The 20,497-nt window shown below is 44.6% G+C and overlaps 1 protein-coding gene across 4 annotated transcripts in view; it reads left to right on the top strand.

Moving 5' to 3' along the window:
- The window catches only part of IL34 (interleukin 34), a 69,845-nt gene that overhangs the window by 24,033 nt on the left and 25,315 nt on the right, over positions 1–20,497 (top strand). Inside the window, exon 1 of one of the 4 annotated variants that reach the window (XM_082439226.1) lies at positions 6,934–12,540. The exons of the other annotated variants lie outside the window; for them this stretch is intronic. The gene's annotated coding sequence lies outside the window, so the exon portion shown is untranslated. Of the gene's footprint in view, positions 1–6,933; positions 12,541–20,497 lie in introns of those variants that run through there. 4 annotated transcript variants of the gene reach the window in all.

Here is a 20,497-nt window from a genome sequence, read left to right as displayed (position 1 = left end):
TAGCTGAGCTGCATGGGAATAAGGATAACCCTGGGCAAGACAGTAAAGGAAGTTGGGAGGGAGTGAGGCTGCTTTGCCTTCCCTGAGGGCCCTTCACTGGTCTGGATATCCAGGGAAGTAGATTTGAATAGCCATAGGGACTAGAGCCAAAGTTTTGAGCCCACATGAAGCAGGGAGGTAGAAATGAGACCCCCACATACAGCTGAGACCCTTAAGGGTTTAAGCTTCTTTTAAGTGAAGTTAGGCCAGAAAAAATTCAACCTCTGGAAGAGGCAGAGAAGGAAGATTTTCTAACCTGGCCTGGGTCTGGTTTGAGAAGGGGAAAACCTCCTCTGAGAAATGTATAATCACACATCTGCCCTCTTTTGGATTTGGGATCAAATTTACACTGCTCATGTGATCCTAGAGTCTCCAGGCCAGGAAGTGATCATAAAAGCTACTCCTGGCTGGAAAATTCATAGAGAAAGAAAGTAGAATGGTTGCCAGGACCTGAGGGGAGGGGGATATAGGGAGTTGTTTAATGAATATAGAGTTTCCATTTTGCAACATGAAGAGTCCTGGAGACTGACTGTACAACAACATGAAAATATTTAGCACTCCTGAACTGTATACTTAAAAATGGCTGAGACAGTAAATTTTATGTTATGTATATTTTACCACAATTTAAAAAACACACATGCAAAAAACAAAAACAAAAAAACCCAAAAAACTACTCCTACCTGGTACTCCTTGGAACACCTGGAAGAAGCAAAAGCAAAACCTTCAACCCAGCCTGGTCAGGCTGCCCACAGGATGCCTGTCAAACTTGAACAAACAGTCCAAATTAGAAATGCACGAGGAAGCCAGCCACCATGAGGGAGTCAGCAGCAAGATCAGGAAAGAAAGCAAGAGAATCAAACTTATGGTTACCAAAGGGGAAATGTGGGGGGAAGTGATAAATTAGGAGATTGGGATTAACATATACACACTACTATATATAAAATAGATAACTAATAAGAACCTACTGCATAGCACAGGGAACTCTACTCAATACTCTGTAATAGCCTATATGGGAAAAGAATCTGAAAAAGAATGGATATATATATGTATAACTGATTCACTTTTCTGTACATCTGAAACTAATACAACATTGTAAGTCAACTACACTCCAATAAAAATCAAAAAACAGCAAAAACAAACAAAATCAAGGTGTTGGCAGGGTTGGCATCTTCTAAGGGCTGGGTCTGTTCCAGGCCTCTCTCCTTGGCTTGTAGTTCTTCTTCTTTTTCCCATTTCTCTTCATAAAGTCTTTCCTCTGCATCTGCCTCTGTGTCCAATTTCTCCTTTTCAGAAAGATATTAGTCATACTGGGTTAGGGCTCACCCTTACCACCTCATTTTAACTTACCTCTGTAAAGACCCTGAAACCATGGTTAAATCCACTTCACCTGCCTTCACTAATCAAGGTTATTTTAAGATTTGCAGGTCCTCCAAGAGGCATGTAGCCTAAACAATAAGATGTTTGCCCGAGTTGTTTTCTAGGAACTTGGAGTCAGCTGCGTCTAGATCAAGCTGAGTTGGTTAAGGACTGGCTAGGACCACCCACCCTCCAGCTGGGCATGTGCAGTGTCCCCTCAGTGACCTCTTGAACATGCAGAGCTTAGGCCTGCGCAGAACCATGCACCTTTTTCCAATCACCTTTCCCCACGCTCTCCTGTGCCTCAAACTGCCCTGCTTTGTTATTTGTTATCCCATCAATACCCCAAGCCCCTTGCCTTCATGGACTTGAGGTTTGTTCTCCTGATTCCTCGCTGGGCTGCCTTGCAAATAAACCCTCTCTTTGCTGCAAAGAAAAATAAATAAATAAATAAATGTCCCTGGATGTTTACTGTCAAACAAACAAAACACCACACCACCACCACCACCAGAACTGGAAACAAAGTAGAAGTCCCTCAGTCAGGGAATATTATGCAGCCATTAAAAGGTTTGGAGGGGGAATTCCCTGGTGATCCAGTGGTTAGGACTCAGTGTTTTCACTGCCAGGGGCCCAGGTCGGGGAACTAAGATCCTGAAAGAGACACGTGGCACAGCCAAAAAAACAAAAAAAGCAAAAAAAAAAAAAAAGATTTGGAGGGATTTTCCTGAAGAATTTTACTATTGAGTGAGAAAAGTAAGAAATAGAGACAGGTACTATTATAATCCCCTTTTTGCAAAGAAACTCCAAATAAAGCCAAACTTGACCCCAAACCCCACACTTGTATTCGGTGTATTTCTGTATAGATACATGAGCATGAAGAAGGTGGTGAAGGCTTCCCATCAGGGCTGCATGTGAAGGAAGAGAAGAAGGAAAAAAAGAGAGATTTTGGTGCAACTGAAAATATCTACAATACTCAACCCTCAGCCTCTCTGCTCTGATCCTGTTTATGGAGTAGGATAACTGATTGTGTGTTTGTATCCGCAGGATAAAAAAATTAGAATACTGACTTGCAGATATGCCCACTGTGAAGTGGGGGAGAAAACAAGTTATATGGATCTGGCGATTCCATTTTATTCATACAAACAAGCATACCTCCTCCCTGTGTATATATGTGCTCATGTGTTAGTGTGAGCAAGGAGAAAGGTGTGGAAGGACAGGTGTTGGCAACTGATGTAAAGCCGGACACGTGAGGTAAAGTTGGGGCATGTTACGTGCACCTGACATTTTATCTCCTACAGTTTTGGACGCTAGCAGTCTGAAATCAAGGGCCATGCTCGCTCTGAAGGCTGGATTCCTCCTTGTCTCTTCCTAGGTTCACTCCTGTGTTTGGGTTTGAGGCCCACTGTGGGAAAGGTGGGGGGAGGGTAGGAGGAGAATGGAGGGCTGCTGGTAGAACCTGAGGCTGCCCACCGCGTGCTCCCTGTTGAGGAGAGATGGACCCGACTCCCAGTCTATGGGCCACCGACTCTGGTAACAGACATTTCCAGAAGTTCTTGAGGAACCCTCCTTACTCAGGCTGGGTCCCCTTGTGAGGGACCTTGAGTGGCTTCTCATCATGTGTTAGAAAGGTTTTGAAGGCCCGCCCCTTCCCAGCCTCCTGTCCTCTCTGTGCCTCCCTCTCTCTCACCCACCTGCTCTGTGACACTGATGGGGATCAGTGTCAGCTGCTCCAGGCTAGGCTTGTAGCTTTTTGTCTTTGTGTGCCAACCCCTGGCACACGGGAGAGGCTCGGGTCACAAGCGCATGTAGAACAGACTTTAACTCTGACTCATTTAACAAGTTTCATGTTCTCATACAGGTGGCATGGGCAAGAGTAGGGGTCGTGGTGGAACCAGGGAGGGTCCTGGGTCAGACTGGTGTGTGTGATGAGAGGGGAGGCTGGCGACTCTACCCTGGCCCCAGACCTCCCCGTTCCAAGTGGCTTGGGGACAGGCGGCTGCGTCTGATTCCCCTTTAGCTGCAATATATGCATGTTAGAAAAGACAGACCAGGCCCCCACTGCGGGCCTCCCTGCATTAATTAGTTAACACGGTGATTGAATTCGCCTCATGATAGGCACTAAGCTAGGAATTCAGTGGGGCTTATGTTCTGGTGGGGATGGGGGGGGGATGGATGCGAAACTACTAATGCATGTTTAATTACAATTGCAGTAGCTGTTATAAAACACAGGCCCCATTGCTCTTGGAAGGTGTAACAGAGCAAGTTTGATGATGAGCCAGAACAGAGCCCGTGTGCCAGGGCCTGTGTCCCTGCCAGCAGCCTTGTTAGAGCAGGGCTTGAACCCAACCTCAACCAGTGTGAGGCCAAACATTTGCGGGAAGTTGGGCCTTGTGTGACCAAGACGCTCCCCACAGTGGGGACCTCTGCAAACATCCCCATTTCCCCTCCACCACTCCTCCCTCTCAACTCAGCTCGAAAAGGAGTTTCTCAAGCTCCATTTTTCAGGTGGGTAAAGTGAGGCCTAGAGAAACGAGCCGATTTGCTCTACTAGGTCCCGAATCAGTAAGGAGAAGCCAAAGCCAGGCTTCTTGGCACCGTGCTGAGCCTGCCCAAGTCCCCACAGTCCATCCTCTGTGAGCCAAAAAATGAGAAACAAAGCTGCTCTGTTCACCGAGATTTCTATTTTCTCCATTGTTCTCCACTAGGGACATTCCTGAATTGGTAAAGAAGGGACTGGCGCAGCCCGAGTCCTGGCAGTTGATCGGCTATGCTGTCCCTAAACCAGAATTGAAAAGTCAGGAGACAGAATTAGGAGAAGTCCGAGACTCTGAGGACCTCCCAGCCAGAGCTGAGACAGTGAATAGACGCTCAGGACACTGTGATCAGGTCAAAGGAAGAGGGTGGGAGGGGGCATGGGGGGAAGAGGGACAGTCCCCTTGGAGAGGGGGCAGCTGGAGCAATCAGGGGACTGGCCACCTTATGTGGGTCAGGGGCAGCATGTGAGAGAGTCTGGGAGGGTATGGGTGTGGGGGAGGGGAGGTGGGGAGGAGGGAGAATTAGGCTGGCAGGGGAAGGGGGGGAGGGCATTCTGCCCAGGGAACAGCAGGAGCAAAGGGATTGAGGCCGGTCAGTCATCGGGTGGCGGAAGGGGTGGGCTGCAGGGGTGAGAGCCTGACCCCCTGGTGATCCTGGCTCCATGGAGCAAAGGATCATGAGAGTCTTGTCCTGTGAGAGGGGAAGGCTGTCGGTCCTCTGGGAGGAGGGCTGTTCCAGACACCCCTTAGGCTGAGAAAAGCAGAGAACCCTCCTCTTTTTTTTTTTACTGTGGTAAAATATACATAACATACCATTTTAAACATTTTTAAGTGTACAATTCAGTGACGTTAGGCACATTTACAATGTTGTGTAACCATTATCCCTATTTCCAGAACCTTTTTTTCTTAAAGAACATTTATTTATTTATTTATTTATGGCTACGTTGGGTCTTCGTTGCTGCACGTGGGCTTTCTCTAGTTGCGGGGAGCTGGGGCTACTGATCCTTGCAGTGCGCCGGCTTCCATTGCGGTGGCTTCTCCTGTTGCGGAACATGGGCTCCAGGAGCGCGGGCTTCCGGGCTTCCGTAGCTGTGGCTCGTGGGCTCTAGAGCGCAGACTCAGTAGTTGTGACGTGCGGGCTCTAGAGCGCAGACTCAGTCGTTGTGGCGCACCGGGTTATTTGCTCCGCGGCATGTGGGATCTTCCCGGACCAGGCCTCGAACCCGCGTCCCCTGCATTGGTAGGCGGATTCTTAACCACGGTGCCACCAGGGAAGCCCGAGAAATTCAGTAGATTTTTGTATGTTGATCTTGTGTTCTGCAACCTTGCTGAGCTCGTTTATTAGCTCATCTTGTTCCTAATTTTAGGGGGAGAACATTCAGTCGTTCACCATGTAAGTTTCTCATAGATGCCCTTTTTCAGGTTGAGGAAATTCCCTTCTATTCATAATTTGCTGAGAGTTTCCTTGACAGTGGATGTTGGATTTTGTCAAAGGGACAAAATCTACTACATCTGCTGAGGTGATCATAGGTTTTTCTTTTTTAGTTTGCTAACATGGGGAATTCACAATGCTCGATTTTCAAATGTGAAACTAACCCTTCATTCTTGGTACTGCATGTGAAATTAGAGTAGGACGTGGGCATCCAGGTCCCTCCAGAGCATCCCGGGCACTGTCCTCCAAGGAAACTGGGTTTAGTGCCTAGTCATCCAGGAAGAAGGAGGGAGGGGACAGAGGGCAAGGGCGGGGACAGCACGTACCGCCAGACACAGCTGCCTGCGTCTGCCGCCTCAGGTGAGCCGCTCCAGCTGAGCCAGGGGCCAACCTGGGACCCAGCGGCAGCTCGCCACAGCCTGTGTGCTTGCGGGGTGAGGCGGTCCCTGCTCTCAGGCTCTCTTGCAGGGTCTCAACGCTCAGCCCTTGCATCTCCTGGAGCCTCGTTCTCTGCATCTGCGAAACGGAGCTGGTGGTGGCTGGGCAGCCAGAGCACACGCACTGACCCAGGAGGCCGCAAGCTGCGGCCAGTCTGCGCGCCCCACGAAGGGTTCCTGAGTGCAGCGGAGACTGCCCACCAGGCCACACGCGCGCCGGCAGTTCCCTTCTCTGTGCAATGAAGGTAATGATCCTTCCTTCCAGGACTGCTCTCTTCAGTGAACCCATGGTGCCAAACCACTTAAATAAACCAGATAAAAGTGGCCGATGGACTATGTTTGAAGCCGATGCCCCCCACTTGCTAGCCGTGTCTTTCCTCCAGTGGCTGAATCTCTCAGCCTTAGTCTCCTTACTTGTAAAATGGAGATAATGGTACCAAGAGGTGTGGGTACCGATGATAATTCGGTGTCACCGGACAGATGAGCAAGCGCCTGGCACAGTGCCTGGCATGTGGGAGATGCTGGGTAACATGTGGGGCATCTCAGGTGCCCAGAGCCGGTGCGGCTGCGGTGGAGACTCTTCTGGAGCTGGAGGAGCCACAGAAGCAGCCAGGGGCAGGAATGCACCCTGCCCTGGTTTAAGTGTGCAGCGATGTGCGTTTGCGGCGCCGCTGTGCCACGGGCTGGTGCTCTCAGCAGCCCTGCCAGGCTGGCATGATCCTTGCGCCCCAGCCAGGTACCAGCGGGGAAGGGGAGGCTCAGAGCTAGAGCTAGAACTGGAATCCAGATGCCCTTGGTCGTTTTGAGGGGTTTGTGCCTTTCTAAAAGGTGAAGGCTCTCCCCAGGGTTGATGCTAACTCTGGTCCTACGTTGAAGGGTAGTTGAGAGAGGGAGCTGAGAGAGGAGAAGGGAATCAAGTAGCCGAGGAAGCTCTTGGTGTATTCTGTCCTTCCCCATCCTGGCCTTGGGCGGGGTTTTTCCTCCAGCTTCTTGGGCTGAGTGTTTAGCTGACCTAGTTCTCCTTCTCTATTGGCATTTCAGCATCCGGCCCAAATGTCCTACTCATTCACTCAGATATTGTTCATCAGATGTTATTGTCTTCTGTGTGCATAGGCTCTGGGGACACAGTGATGAGGTCAGAACAAGGCTCTGGAGGCCATTCTTACAAGATAACATACAAGTGAACACAGCCAAGATAAATGCAGAAGTGCCCCAGGGAGTGTGACAGGGAATGACCTGGGCAGGTCAGAGAAGCCGCTCTATGCAGGTGATGTTTGAGTTGACAAGGAAGCAGCTGGGCAGAAATCTGGGGTGGGACGTTCTGGGCAGAGAGAACAGACATATTCCTTAAGGAGGAGTCGGTTTGATGTGTAGCTGGAGGTCAGTGTCTGCTTGGACAGTGGGTGGAGTTGGGGGAGGGGTCACCTTGCAGTGTGTGGGGAAGTCAGGGGGAACAGTGAGGACTTATTCTAAGTGCAGATTCCAGGATGCTTCTGAAAATGAAAAATATGCTTGTATTCTTTTCTCACCTTCTGTCTTTTGTGATTTGGGGGGCCTCTTGTTTGGAAACATATTTGAGGGACTCTCAGAACTGGAAGGAAGTATTGGTGCCCACCAGATCCCCTTTAGCCACTGTTGTACCTATTTCCGGGCTGTCACGAACAGCAGACCCCATGTCATTCTCTAAGCCACCTTGCCAGAGTTACTTGGTGGGGTCACACCCCCTGGGGCAGGAGAGGCCACTGACTAGTCAGGGGTATGAAAACCCAGCCACCTTGCCCTAGGGTGGGAGGACTCTGGTGTTATTTATTTAGTTATTTATTTTTAATAAATTTATTTATTTATTTTTGGTTGCGTTGGGTCTTCGTTGCTGTGCGTGGGCCTTCTCTAGCTGCGGTGAGCGGGGGCTACTCTTCGTTGTGGTGCACGGGCTTCTCATTGTGGTGGCTTCTCTTGTTGCGGAACATGGGCTCTAGGCATGCGGGCTTCAATAGTTGTGGCGCGTGGGCTTTCAGTAGTTGTGGCTTGAGGGCTCTAGAGCGCAGGCTCACTAGTTGTGGCACACAGGCTTAGTTGTTCCGCGGCATGTGAGATCTTCCACGACCAGGACTTGAACCTGTGTCCCCTGCATTGGCAGGCGGATTCTTAACCACTGCGCCACCAGGGAAGTCCTCTGGTGTTATTTAAAAATGCTTTAGCACCCCCAAGACCTACCCTTCCCTATCCTCTCCCCTCACTCCTTCACCTGAAAGTTTTCTCCGGCGAGCTCTCCCTCAATAACTCATATAAAAGCGAACCCCGTCTCAGGCTCTGCTTGTGGGGAAACCAAGCTTAGACAGGCCATTAGAGACCATGTGTTTTCTGGATTAGAAACTGAGGTTCTAGGTTTAGAAACTTCCAGCTCTGAAAGTCCCTAAAACTGTGTGATTTACTCAATCATGCAACAGGTTAGTGGCAGGGCCAGGCCCAGGAACTACTCAACAGCCAGAAGGCATCAGGGGTATGGGGTGAGGCCTGCTGGTGAATGTGGTGCAGAGCCAATGTCGCAGCTGTGTTTTACCAGCAGCTGTGCTCCCAGATGAAGCTTCATCTCAGGTAAGACCCCCTCTGCATGAATTGCTCCAGAGACTTTATGTTCAGAATTCCACCCCCTTCCTCCTGTATTAGAGTAGTTCACACTAAAGTGTGAAAGATTGGCAGCTCAGAGACAATGCATCCTGAAAAGAAGATGCTTGTTAACCCCAATAAATCTGTAATTCGATGGACTTTTTGTCAGGGTGGTAAAGTGAGTTGGAAGAATGCATACAGTGCAATTCTGTAGGGTTTTGAGGGCGTGAGGGAGCCATATATCAGGAAATTCCTCAGCTTTCCCAAGGATCAGCTTCCCCACCCCCATTTCTGCTTCTCCTCACCCTCTTCTCCCCACAATCAGATACGTTGAGAAGTGCCGGTGTCTTCCTCACGTTTTAACAGCTGTGCCTGTCAAAGGTGCGAGTCACTGGAGGGGAAAGTGACTCAGCTAAAGAAATAATTTGGCCAAAAGTGCATTTTTGTAAAGAACAGACTGGTGATTTGAGCTAAGCTGCCCGGTAAGTGACTGATCTCTCAGAAGCACAGAGGACTGTGTATGATTTAGTAAATTTCCACACCATTTTCTAAAGGGCTGGCATCACTTGCTGGCTCAGGCAGGTTTGTGATATAGGTCTGGGCACGGCAGGGAAGGCACTCCTGAGGAGTGGCCGCCTCCCTGGACGGGGTTTCACCTGGACAGTGTTTCACCTTACTGTCCAAGTGGCCTTGGGCAAGTCATTTACTTTTTCCCTGGCACAGCTTCCTCATCTAAACAAATGGAGCTGGATATTCCAGAACCTTGGTCCTCAAAGTGTAGTCTGCAGACCAGGAGCATCTACAACACCTGGGAGCTTGTTAGAAATTCAGAGTCCTGTGTCCCACCCCAGACCTTATGAACCTGTATTTTAACAAGATTCCCAAGCCATTTGTATACATATCACAGTTTGAGGAGCCCTGCTCTGGACAAGACCACTCAAATGTAGTCCTTAAACCAGCTGCATCCATATCACCCAAGCTTGTTAGAAATGTAAGTTCCTGAGCTCCAGACCTACTGAATCACATCTCTGAGGGTCGGCCCTAAAAGCCTGTGTTTTAACAGCCTCTCCAGGTGATTCTTAAGCACGCTGACCTTTGAGAAGCACCCTCAGTCAAGTAACATTTATTCTAGCAGAGGGCTGGCTGTAGAGCAGCTGTTGTATACAGAACTTGTTCAGTGCTGCTTTGCGGTTCTGGAAACACTCACATTGCACTCCACAGCAATTCTGGGATGTTCTTTTGTCTTTATCTTGCTTTGCCAAAGAGAAAACTGAAGTTTAAGGGAGGTTAAGTGAGTTGCCCAAGATCTTTCTATCTCACAATGTCTTGTATAGCATTATTGACATAAGATGTTTCTGGCAAAGTCAGCTGTTACAGGGTAATAAAACTCCTCGTAAATATTTAAGATTACCTGTTGATAAATGACAGAGGCTCTTGGAACATGAGCTGGGATAGATTTTGTGGGTCTTGATCAAGGCTTAGGAGCTCATGAACTGCAGCTCTTCTTTTACAGTCTCTTGTTGTGATTAGATAATATGTTCACATGATTTAAACATCATATAATAAAGGACTATAGTCAAAGTTTTTCTTTCACTCTTGTTCCATAACCACCCCGTACCTTCCTCCCTCAGGTAACTGTTTTTGTTTTTTTTAATTAATTAATTAATTTATTTTGGCTGCGCCGGGTCTTAGTTGCGGCACAGAGGATCTTCATCGCGCCACATGGGATCTTCATTGCACCACGAGGGATCCTTTGTTGTAGCATGCAGCCTTCTTAGTTGCGGCACACATACAGGATCTAGGTCCCCGACCAGGGATCGAACCCAGGCCCCCTGCATAGGGAGCGCAGAGTCTTACCCAGTGGACCACCAGGGAAGTCCCCCCCAGGTAATTGTTTTTAGTTTATTGGATTTAACCTAATTAAAGCTGATCCTTGGCAAAGCTGTGGAATCTCCTGATATATGGCTACCCTCATGACCCCCAAAATCTCTGAACTTGCAGTATATGCATTTTTCCAATTCACTTTATCATCCTGACAAAAAGTCCATCAAATTACACATTTATTTTGGTTAACAAGCATCTTCTTTTATGGATGCACCATCTCTAAGAGGTTCTGAGCTGCCACTCTCTCACACTTTAGTGTGAATTATTCTAATACAGCATCTCTTTATACAAATACAAACATATACAAATATGTATATATATGTGTTCTATATAACATATATTAACTATATATAATAGCATATATCACATATATTTAATGCTTTGTCACCTCTGCCGACACAAGTTACAAACTAGAATACATGGTGCTGTTCTGTGCCTTGCTTGTTTCACTGAATATATTACGCAGTTCTATTGTGTGATAGCAGTTGTTTCCATTCTGTTATCACAGACATTGCTTGTATAGGTGGCATTTTGCCAGTGCTTATTATATGTGCAGGATAAATTCCCAGAAATGAGATTGCTAGGTATCTGCATTTGTAATTTCAAGAGATATTGCCAACTTGCCCTCCTTAAGTTAGTACCAATTTGCACCTCCACCAGCTTTGGTTGAGAAGTTACTGTTTTCTCACCTCTTTGTCAGCTCGTTAAATTGTCACATCATTGGATTTTTACCAATCTGATAGGTGAAAAACAGTGACTCAATTGAGTCTTTTTTTTTTTTTTTAATATTTATCTATTTATTTTATTTTTGGCTGTGTTGGGTCTTCGTTGCTGCACGCGGGCTTTCTCTTGTTGTGAAGAGCGGGGGCTACTCTTTGTTGCAGTGCGCGGGCTTCTCATTGCGGTGGCTTCTCTCGTTGTGGAGCACGGGCTCTAGGCGCGTGGGCTTCAGTAGTTGTGGCACATGAGTTTAGTTGCTCCGCTGCATGTGGGATCTTCCCGGACCAGGGATTGAACCCATGTCCCCTGCATTGGCAGGCGGATTCTTAACCACTGCGCCACAAGGGAAGTCCTCCTCAATTGAGTCTTCCTTTAAATTTGTAATGAAAGTTTTAAACTTAGAATATGTGTTTACGGGCCATTTCTATCTCTTTTTCTATGACTCTCTTACTATTAGTATTCTGCTTATTTTAAAAATTGGATTGTAGGGACTTCCCTGGCAGTCCAGTGGTTAAGACTTCGCCTTCCAACGCAGGGGGTGCGGGTTCTATCCCTGGTCCAGGAGCTAAGATCCCACATGCCTGGAGGCCAAAGAACCAAAACATAAAACAGAGGCAATATTGTAACAAATTCAATAAAGACTTTGGAAATGGTCCACATCAAAAAAAAATCTTAAAAAAAAAATTGTATGGTTGCCTTTTTCTTTATTTCTAGGAACTGATTATCTACTAGGGAAGGTTGGCATTTTGCCTTTGATAAAAGTCATGTCTAACTTAGTTGTTTCTCTTTTATTTTGTTGATGGTTGGTTGGTTTTGTTTGCATGTGTTTTTATTTTTTGCTCTCAAATTTATCAGTCATTTCTTTTATGGCTTCTGAATGTTGAATCATAGGTACAAAGGTCTGCCCCACTTCAAGATAACATGTTATTTATATTCTTCTGTTATTTTACATCCAAATTTTGATCCATTTGGAATTTATCCTGAGGTATGCTGTAAGGTATAGATCCAACTTTTTTTTTTTTCAGATGGCTATCTTTTCTCTGCTGAATTGAAAAGCTACTTTTATCGTAAGCTGTTTGTCATAAGCTTTTTTTCTCATACATATGTGGGTCTGTTTCAGAACTTGCTACTCTTTTCCATTGGTTTCTCTGTCTATTCATGTTCATTCATGTTCACGGTTTTGCTTGCTACGGTTTACAATATTTAAAAGTATCTTTTGGTGTATTGAAGGGCTGCCCCTTATTTTTAGATCTCTTTCAGGCTACTCTTGCTTATTTGTTTTTCTATTGAACTTTGAAATCTGGTATATAATTACACACACACGTGTTGGTGTTTTTACTGGAATTGCTTTAATAAAAACTGAAGTATAACACACATACAGGAAAGGGAACAAATTGTAAGTATACGGCTTGATGAATCATCATACAGTAAAGTGAACTATTACCCAGATCTGGAACTGGAGCAGTACCAGCATGGAGAAGCCCCGCTCCGGTCCCCAAGCAGTTATTACTACATCGCCCTCTTCCAAAAGGTAATTATCATCCTCATTTCTTATGTCATAGATTAGTTTTGATTTTTTAAAAAACTTTATATAAATGGATTCTTTTGTATTTGGCTTCTTTTGCTCAACATTATATTTGTGAGGTTTTTTAAGTCTGTCCTCCTGCTGATGGACAATTAAGTTGTTCCCAGTTTTTGGCTATCATGAATAATGCTGCCAAGAACATTGTAACACATGGCTTTTGGTGCCCCTATATATACATTTCTGTTGGATATTTACTTACGAGAGAACTTATACATGGGATATGCATATGTTCAACTTCAGAAAATACTGCCAAACTGTGTTCCAAATAGATATGTAACCATTTACCCTCCTTCCAGTGGTATCTGAGAATTCCAGTTATTCCTAGTTCCTGCAACAATTGGTTTTGTTGGTCATTTGGATTTTACTTACTCTGGTGTGTGTGTAGTGGTAATTAATTGTGGTTTTAATTTTCACTTCTGTAATGACTAATGAGGTTAAGCACTTTAAAATATGTATTTGTTGGCTATTTAAATATTCTTTCATGAAATGTATTGGGATTGCTTCAAATTTATACATTAACTTCAGAGAATGGACATATTGATGATGTTGGATGTTCCTATCCAGGAACATGGTATGTCTTTCCATTTGTTTAAATCTTCTGTGTCCTTTAGTATTGTTTACAGTGTTTTGGTATGGATCTTGCACATTTTTTGATAGGTTTATTCCTAGATATTTTATGTTTTTTATGGAGTCTTTTCTAACTGGCTATTGTCTGTAGTAGTTTCTTTTATTTTTTTTTAATTTTTAATTTTAATTTTTGGCTGTGTTGGATCTTCGTTTCTGTGCGAGGGCTTTCTCCAGTTGTGGCAAGCGGGGGCCACTCTTCATCACGGTGCGCGGGCCTCTCACTGTCGCGGCCTCTCTTGTTGCGGAGCACAGGCTCCAGACGCGCAGGCTCAGTAGTTGTGGCTCATGGGCCCAGTTGCTCCGCGGCATGTGGGATCCTCCCAGACCAGGGTTCGAACCCACGTCTCCCGCACCGGCAAGCAGACTCTCAACCACTGCGCCACCAGGGAAGCCCCTGTAGTAGTTTCTTAATTGATTATTTTAGCTGTTCTAAGCTTATAATCATTTCATCTATAAATAGAAATATGTTTCCAATTCCAATTCCTCCTATGCAATTCTTTACTTTTTGTTTTTTTAATTGAGATATAATTGACATATAACATTGTATTAGTTTTGGGTGTACAAAATAATGATTCCATGTATGTATATGTGTGAAATGATTACCACAATAAGTTTGGTTAACATTCGTCACCACAAGTAGTTATAATTTTTTTCTTATAATGAGAACTTTTAAGATTTGCTCCTTTAGTAACTTTCAAATATACAATGCAGTATTGTTAACTATAGTCACCGTGCTGTACATTATATTCCTTCATCCAATTATTTTATCTCTCCTTTTTTTAACTTATCTAATTGCACTGGCTAGTACCTCCTGTACAATGATAGTGTGCACATGTGTGTTATATCTGACTTTAGTGGGAATGCGTCTGGTGTTTGGTGTTTTCTAGTTAAGCAAAATGCTGGCTTTTGACTGAGATTTATATATTTTATCTTATTAAGGAATTATCCATTGATTCCTACTTCGGGATTTTTTATCAGGAAAGTGTGTTTTTTGTCAAATTTTGTCAAATGCTTATTCAACATTTATGGATTTCCTGGGATCTATCATTATGTTATACTATATTAAGAAGTTTCTGCGAGTTCCCTGGTGGACTAGTGGTTAAGATTCTGGGCTTTCATGGCCGTGGCCTGGGTTCAGTCCCTGGTCAGGGAACTAAGATCCTGTGAGCTGTGCAGTACAGCCAAATTAAAAAAAAGAAGTTTCTTAATATTGAACCATCCCTGTACTCCTGGAGTAAATTCCCCTTGGTCTTTTCTTTCTTTTTTGGCCACGCCACGTGGCTTGCAGGCTATTACTTCCCTGACTAGGGATTGAACTCGGGCCACCGAAGTGAAAGTACCAAGTCCTAACCACTGGACCGCCGGGGAATTCCCTCCCTTTGGTTTTTTAATGTGCTGTGCCACCCTACTGGAGACGGTTCTTTGACTGAGCCAACAGCTACTGTGGACTCCTCTGGAGAGGGTCTAGGGGCATGTACAGAGTCAGTACATGTGGACTGAAGTGTCTTTTCCTAAAGTAAGGAACCATTGGTTTGATTCTTTTTTAGCAAACCCAGCTCCAAACTCTTTCCTGGTGTAATGGACAACAGAAACTGGGGTTTTGGGAATCCCCTGGTGGTCTAGTGGTTAGGACTCTGTGCTTTCACTGCCGTGGGTCCGGGTTCAATCCCTGGCCAGGAAACTAGGATCCCACAAGCCATGTGATGCAGCAAAAACAACAACAAAAAAACCCCGACAACTGGGGTTTTCCATCCAGTTGGGAAAAAAATGCATGTTTCTGATCTTAGCCTTTTTTTCAGTTTAGCTCTGTTGTCGTTTGGTTAACTTTCATCTCAAAACAAAACAAAACATTCCAAAACCCAAAAAACAAAATTAAACAACCTTAATCCTGTTACACTCAGTTTTTGTTTATATAATGCTTTGGAGGATGTCCCAGTAGACTTTGGGACTCACTGCTCTATTGTTTCTCAAGAAGGGAAAAAAGTTGAAGGAGTCTGGATATTTAACAAACCTTTGGGTTCTCAGTCACTGGGGAATCCAGTGCCCAATCCAAAGAAGAGGCATCCACTTGGCAGTGCAGCCAGTGGTTAAGACTTCCAGGCCAATTTGTCTGGGCTCAAATCCCTCCTCTGTGTACTGCTGTGTGACCTCAGACAAGTTATATCACCTCTCTGGTCCTCAGTGCCCTCATCGAAAATTAAAGATAATAATGGTCCTACCTCTAGCCTTGTTGTGAGGATTCGGTGAGTTCATGCCTGGCAAGTTCCTTGGCCATAAATGTGGGGGATCCGGAATGGGGATCAGAGCATCCAGTGCGGATTGGGCCAGGTGGTCTTTGCATTCAGTGACCTTCCTGACCTTTGCTGATGCCAATCCTCATGCAGATATCTGCCGGTGTGCTTAGACAAGTGACTGGCAAGTTCTCAGGGTCATGGGCTTCTAAGATGAAGCAAAATAATGAAATAAAAATTCCCCTTTTGTAAGTGTCTGGGCTGCAGAAAGCAAAGGAATGGAAGATTCCTTAAGGTTGATATTTCAGGTAATAAATTTGTGAGTTACTGAAGAGCTGGGTTAAGGCTCTTGGCCCCTAATCAGGCTTTTCTGCAGCCTTTAATTCTAAGGCTTGGACCTCCCTCGGAAGTGGGTTGGCTCATTTTTGAATGGGGCATCTGCAGGGTGGCTTTCTTGGGTAGTGCTGCCTGTAGTCCCCACAGTATTTGTGTCTGAGAGGGTAAAAGAGGCATTTTGCTGTGGGCAGAGGGAACAGATGCGGAGGGTGGTTGAGTGTGAAGGGAGAGCCATTGGGAGGGAGGGGCTCCCTGGGCAGTGCCCCGGTTCTCCCGCTAAATGTGGATTCTGAACAGCATTGCCTGGCTCTCCTTCAGGTGTTCTGTCTAATTTGGTGAAGCAGAAGCCAAAGGAGGCCTCATCAACAGCTTGCTGTTTCCAATGAGCTATTTGCAACTTAAAAAATTGTAGTATAATTACTTAAAATAAAAGGCACAGACCTTAAACATTCTGTTTGATGGTTTGTTAGTTTCCTAGGGCTACCGTAACAAAGTACCACAAATTTGGTGGCTTAAAAGAACAGAAGTGTGTTCTCTCACAGGCCTGGAGGCTAGAAATCCAAAATAAAGGTGTCAACAGGGCCATGATTTCTTTGACCTTTCATTGCCTCTTCCTGGCTTCTGGTGGTTGCTCACAATTCCTTGGCTTGTGGACATGTCATTCTGATCTCTGTCTTGATCGTCACGTTGTATCCTCCCTGTGTGTCTCTATTTTCTCTTCTTATAAGGACGCCAATCATTGGATTAGGGCCTTCTGTAATCTGGTATGACCTCACTCTAATTTAACGAATTAAATCTGCAAAGCCCCTATTTCCAAATAAGGTCACATTCTAAGATTCCAGTGGACATGAATTTTGGGGGGACACTATTCATCCCAGTACAGATGGCTTTTGACAATTGTGTATACCCAGGTGACCACCACCCCAGTCAAGAACCAGGATATTTCCATCACTATGGATTTGCTCATGCCCCTTTCTAGTCAGTTCCTACCACTACCACCCACCCTAGACAATCACTGTTTGATTTCTATTACTGTAGATTAGTTTTTTGCCTGTCCTTGCATTTGAGTAAATGGAATTATGTAGCATGTGCTCTTTCATGTCTGGCCTCTTTTGCTCAAAATGTTTTTGAGATTCATCCATGTTGTTGCATGGATCACCAGTTTGTTCCTTTTTCTTGCTGAGTAGTCTTCCGCTGTGTGATTATACCACAGTTTGAATATCCATTCTTCTACTGATGAACATTTGGATTGTTTTCAGCTTTTGGAACTGCATATTATTCATAGCATGAATATAGTAGCAATGCACATTCTTGTTTGTTCTTTTTGTGGACATAGATCTTGAGTTTTCTAGGTTAATACTAGGAGTAGGATTGCTGCTTCATAGGGCAGGTGTATATTTCACTTTATTAGAATTGCCAAACAGTCTTCCAAAATGATTGTATGCTCCCAAGGGCGATGTGTAAGAGTTCCAGTTGCTTCATATCCTCATGAACTCGGTTACTTTCTTGGTGGTAGTTATTTTCTTTGATGCATAGAGAGGGTAACTCTCTGCAGAGGTTTCCATCCACAGAGCTGTCGAGCTAAAGGCCCTCCAGCTACTGACTTCTGCTTCTCTCCTTTTCGTTTTGTTTTGTTTTCTTTTTTATCATGTTGCTCCAAGGAAGCTTTCAGGCAAAAAGGTCTGCTGGAGTCCCTTTGTCCACTGTCCCTTTTTGCTGAGAAGAGCAGAAGTATGGACTCTCCACACTCTGTTGTTCTACTCTTGAGTCTCCTTGCTTGTTGGAGGTCAGAAGTTGAAGGTCAGAGGTTGGAGATCAGAGGTTGGAGTCCTTCAGAAGGACATCAGCAACTTTCTTGAAGCAGGAGCTGTTCAGAGTGTTCAGGGGTCCCACGTGACTAGTTCCACACTGTGTTTGTTTCTTTCTTTCACAGTCAAGTATTTTGTTCACAGATCTCTATTGATGGTACAAAAGCAACAGCAATAAAGGAAATCATTCAAAAATAAAAGAGAGAAGTTCACTGGTCTTGGAATATATTTGGGGAGTGGGGGTGGATAAGTTGCCTTTAAAGTTAAAACTGTAAAATTACCACATAATAAAAGCCTGTGCTTTGAAAAAATAAAAAAGAGAAAGCTTAAGTTTTCCAAAACCCGTCTTTACTGCTATTTATAATAGTGAATAATAATAATAGTAAATACTGAGCTACCGCATACCATCCCATGTTCTAAGTTTTCCATATATAGAAACTCGGTAAATACTCCCATAACGCTTTGAGGTCAGAATTTTGTATCAAGGCCATTTTACAGATGAGGAACCTGAGGCGAGAAGAGAATGCTGACCTCTCCCAAGGCAAGGTGGAGCCAGAATTTGCACTCGAGGGTTCTAGCTTCAGAGTCTGTACATATCTTACCTGCACATTTTTTCCTTAGGGTCATTCACGTTTTGGAAACCTAGTCACATTTATTTAAAAAGGAAACATTATATCACTACCATAAATGGGAGATCCATATCACTTGCCAAAGATAGATGATAACTATAAAAACAAATACTCTGATAACAACATTATTCTAACTTATTCCTATTGTTTCTTCCCCCAACACCATTTTTTTTTTTTATGGTTTGTGCTTTTGGTGTCAAATATAAGAAAATTTTGCCCAACTCAAAGCCACAAATATTTTCTCCTAGAATTTTTATAGTTTTAGGTTTTGCAATTATGTCTATGATCCATTTCAAGTTATTTTTATGCATGGTGTGAGGTAAGGGTTATGCTTAATTTTTTTTTTTAAGTAAGGATTTCCAGTAGTTTCTGCAGCATTGGTTGAAAAGACTCCCTTTCCATGTCTTCTCTGAGTCTGACTTTTCCCCGGGAATGGGAGGATTAATTCTCGCAGTCGCTACAAGGAGAAAAAGGTATAATCATTGTGCTACACTGGATATATACCCATTGGCACACGGTCAGGACTCAATAAACAGCAATTAGTTCTCAGATTATGGTAACTGCTTTCCTGTGGTTTGGCATTTAAGTTGTTTCCAGTTTTCTTTCTTCAAGTGTAAACAGCAATGCAATGGATATTCCAAGCGTACTGCTTTTTTTTTTCTTTAAAATTATTTTAGAGTATATTTACACATCTTAATCCATACTACAATTAGTGTTAGAAGTGTTTGGATTCATGCACTCTGCCAGAAGCCAGAAGCCAGAAGCCATGCATTGCTTTTGAATTAGCTCTGCTTCTAACTAGAGGGAGCTCCTTGGGAGTGCTAAGAACTGGAATCATCACCTTCCCTGGCAACCCCCTGCCACCATCCCCAGTGGGTATTTTCTCATCTTCCCTTTAGCTGCACACACTTTCCCATGATACTGTTTTCTACTCATTTATTTACCTCCTTGCCTCCCCCACTGGCCTGTATACCTCTTACTGGAATCACACCTTACCAGTTCCCAGCACAGTGGCTGCACATAGTAGGTGCTTAATAAATGTTGACTGTAAGAACATCATGCAGCACAGCATGAACTAGTACTGCCGCTGGGTCTGTGGACTTCTCTGAGATGAGCTTTCTGATAACATTGTTCTTTTAGCACTGGTGCTTTCGTTCCAAGACATCTCATCATTTAAACAGCGTTTTCTAAGTGTGGATTATGTGCCATTAGTTAATGTTGGATGATGTAACATGGTACTTGGATCCTGCATTAAATAACATTGAATCCCAGAGTGAGGAAATTTCTTTTCAGTTCTTTTTCAATCCTTCTTACTTCTCTAGGACAGGGTTTCTCAGCCTCAGCTGAGAAACAAACAATTCTTTGCTGTGGGGCGGCTGCCCTGTGCAGGGTAGAATGTTTACAGCATCCTGACCTCCACCCACTAGATGCCAGTAGCGCCGCCACCCCCAGTTCTGACAACCAAAGATATTTCTAGGCATTGCCAAATGTCACCTGGGGGACAAAATCCACCTCCCAGCTGAGAATGACTGCTCTAGGAGAAAGACTCAGTCTGGTGCTAATATATTTCAAACACCTCTCTAACCCTTGCTAGTCTTCCTTTTCCAAAAAGAGAGAACAGATCCCTAGTTCAGCAGGCAATGCTTTCTCACTCGAATTTACATTATTTTGCTCTCCTTGATGTTACCTTCTCATTTTGGCAAGTTAGAATTGTTTTCCTCTCAAAGTAAGTGTTATGAAGTTTTCTTTACAAATAAATTTCAGTAAAAAGGTGAGTGACTATAGAGAAATATACCTCAAACATGTAGATATGGCACAAATAGCTCTGTGTTAGACACCTGGTTCTAAGGAAACGTTGAGTAATGCATCTTCCTGTTTCAGTGCTTCTGTCGTCTGCAGCACTGGGCAGGCTTTTATGTTTTCTTTTTTAAAATTAATTAATTAATTAATTTTTTGGCTGTGTTGGGTCTTCATTGCTGCATGCGGGCTTTCTCTAGTTGCGGTAAACGGGGGCTACTCTTCGTTTTGGTGTGCGAGCTTCTCATTGCGGTGGTTCCTCTTGTTGTGAAGCATGGGTTCTAGGCACACTGGCTCTAGTTGTGGCTTGTGGGCTTTAGAGCGCAGGCTCAGTAGTTGCGGCGCACGGGCTTAGTTGCTCCATGTGGGATCTTCCCCGACCAAGGATCGAACCCGTGTCCCCTGCATTGGCGGGAGGATTCTTTTTTTTTTTTAAACATCTTTATTGGAGTATAATTGCTTTACAATGGTGTGG

This window comes from Balaenoptera physalus (assembly GCF_965194825.1).
Source record: "Balaenoptera physalus genome assembly, chromosome: 19".
NCBI lineage: Eukaryota > Metazoa > Chordata > Mammalia > Artiodactyla > Balaenopteridae > Balaenoptera > Balaenoptera physalus.
The sequence above is the reverse complement of the archived record's forward strand: the minus strand, read 5'-3'. Positions and strand labels throughout refer to the sequence as shown.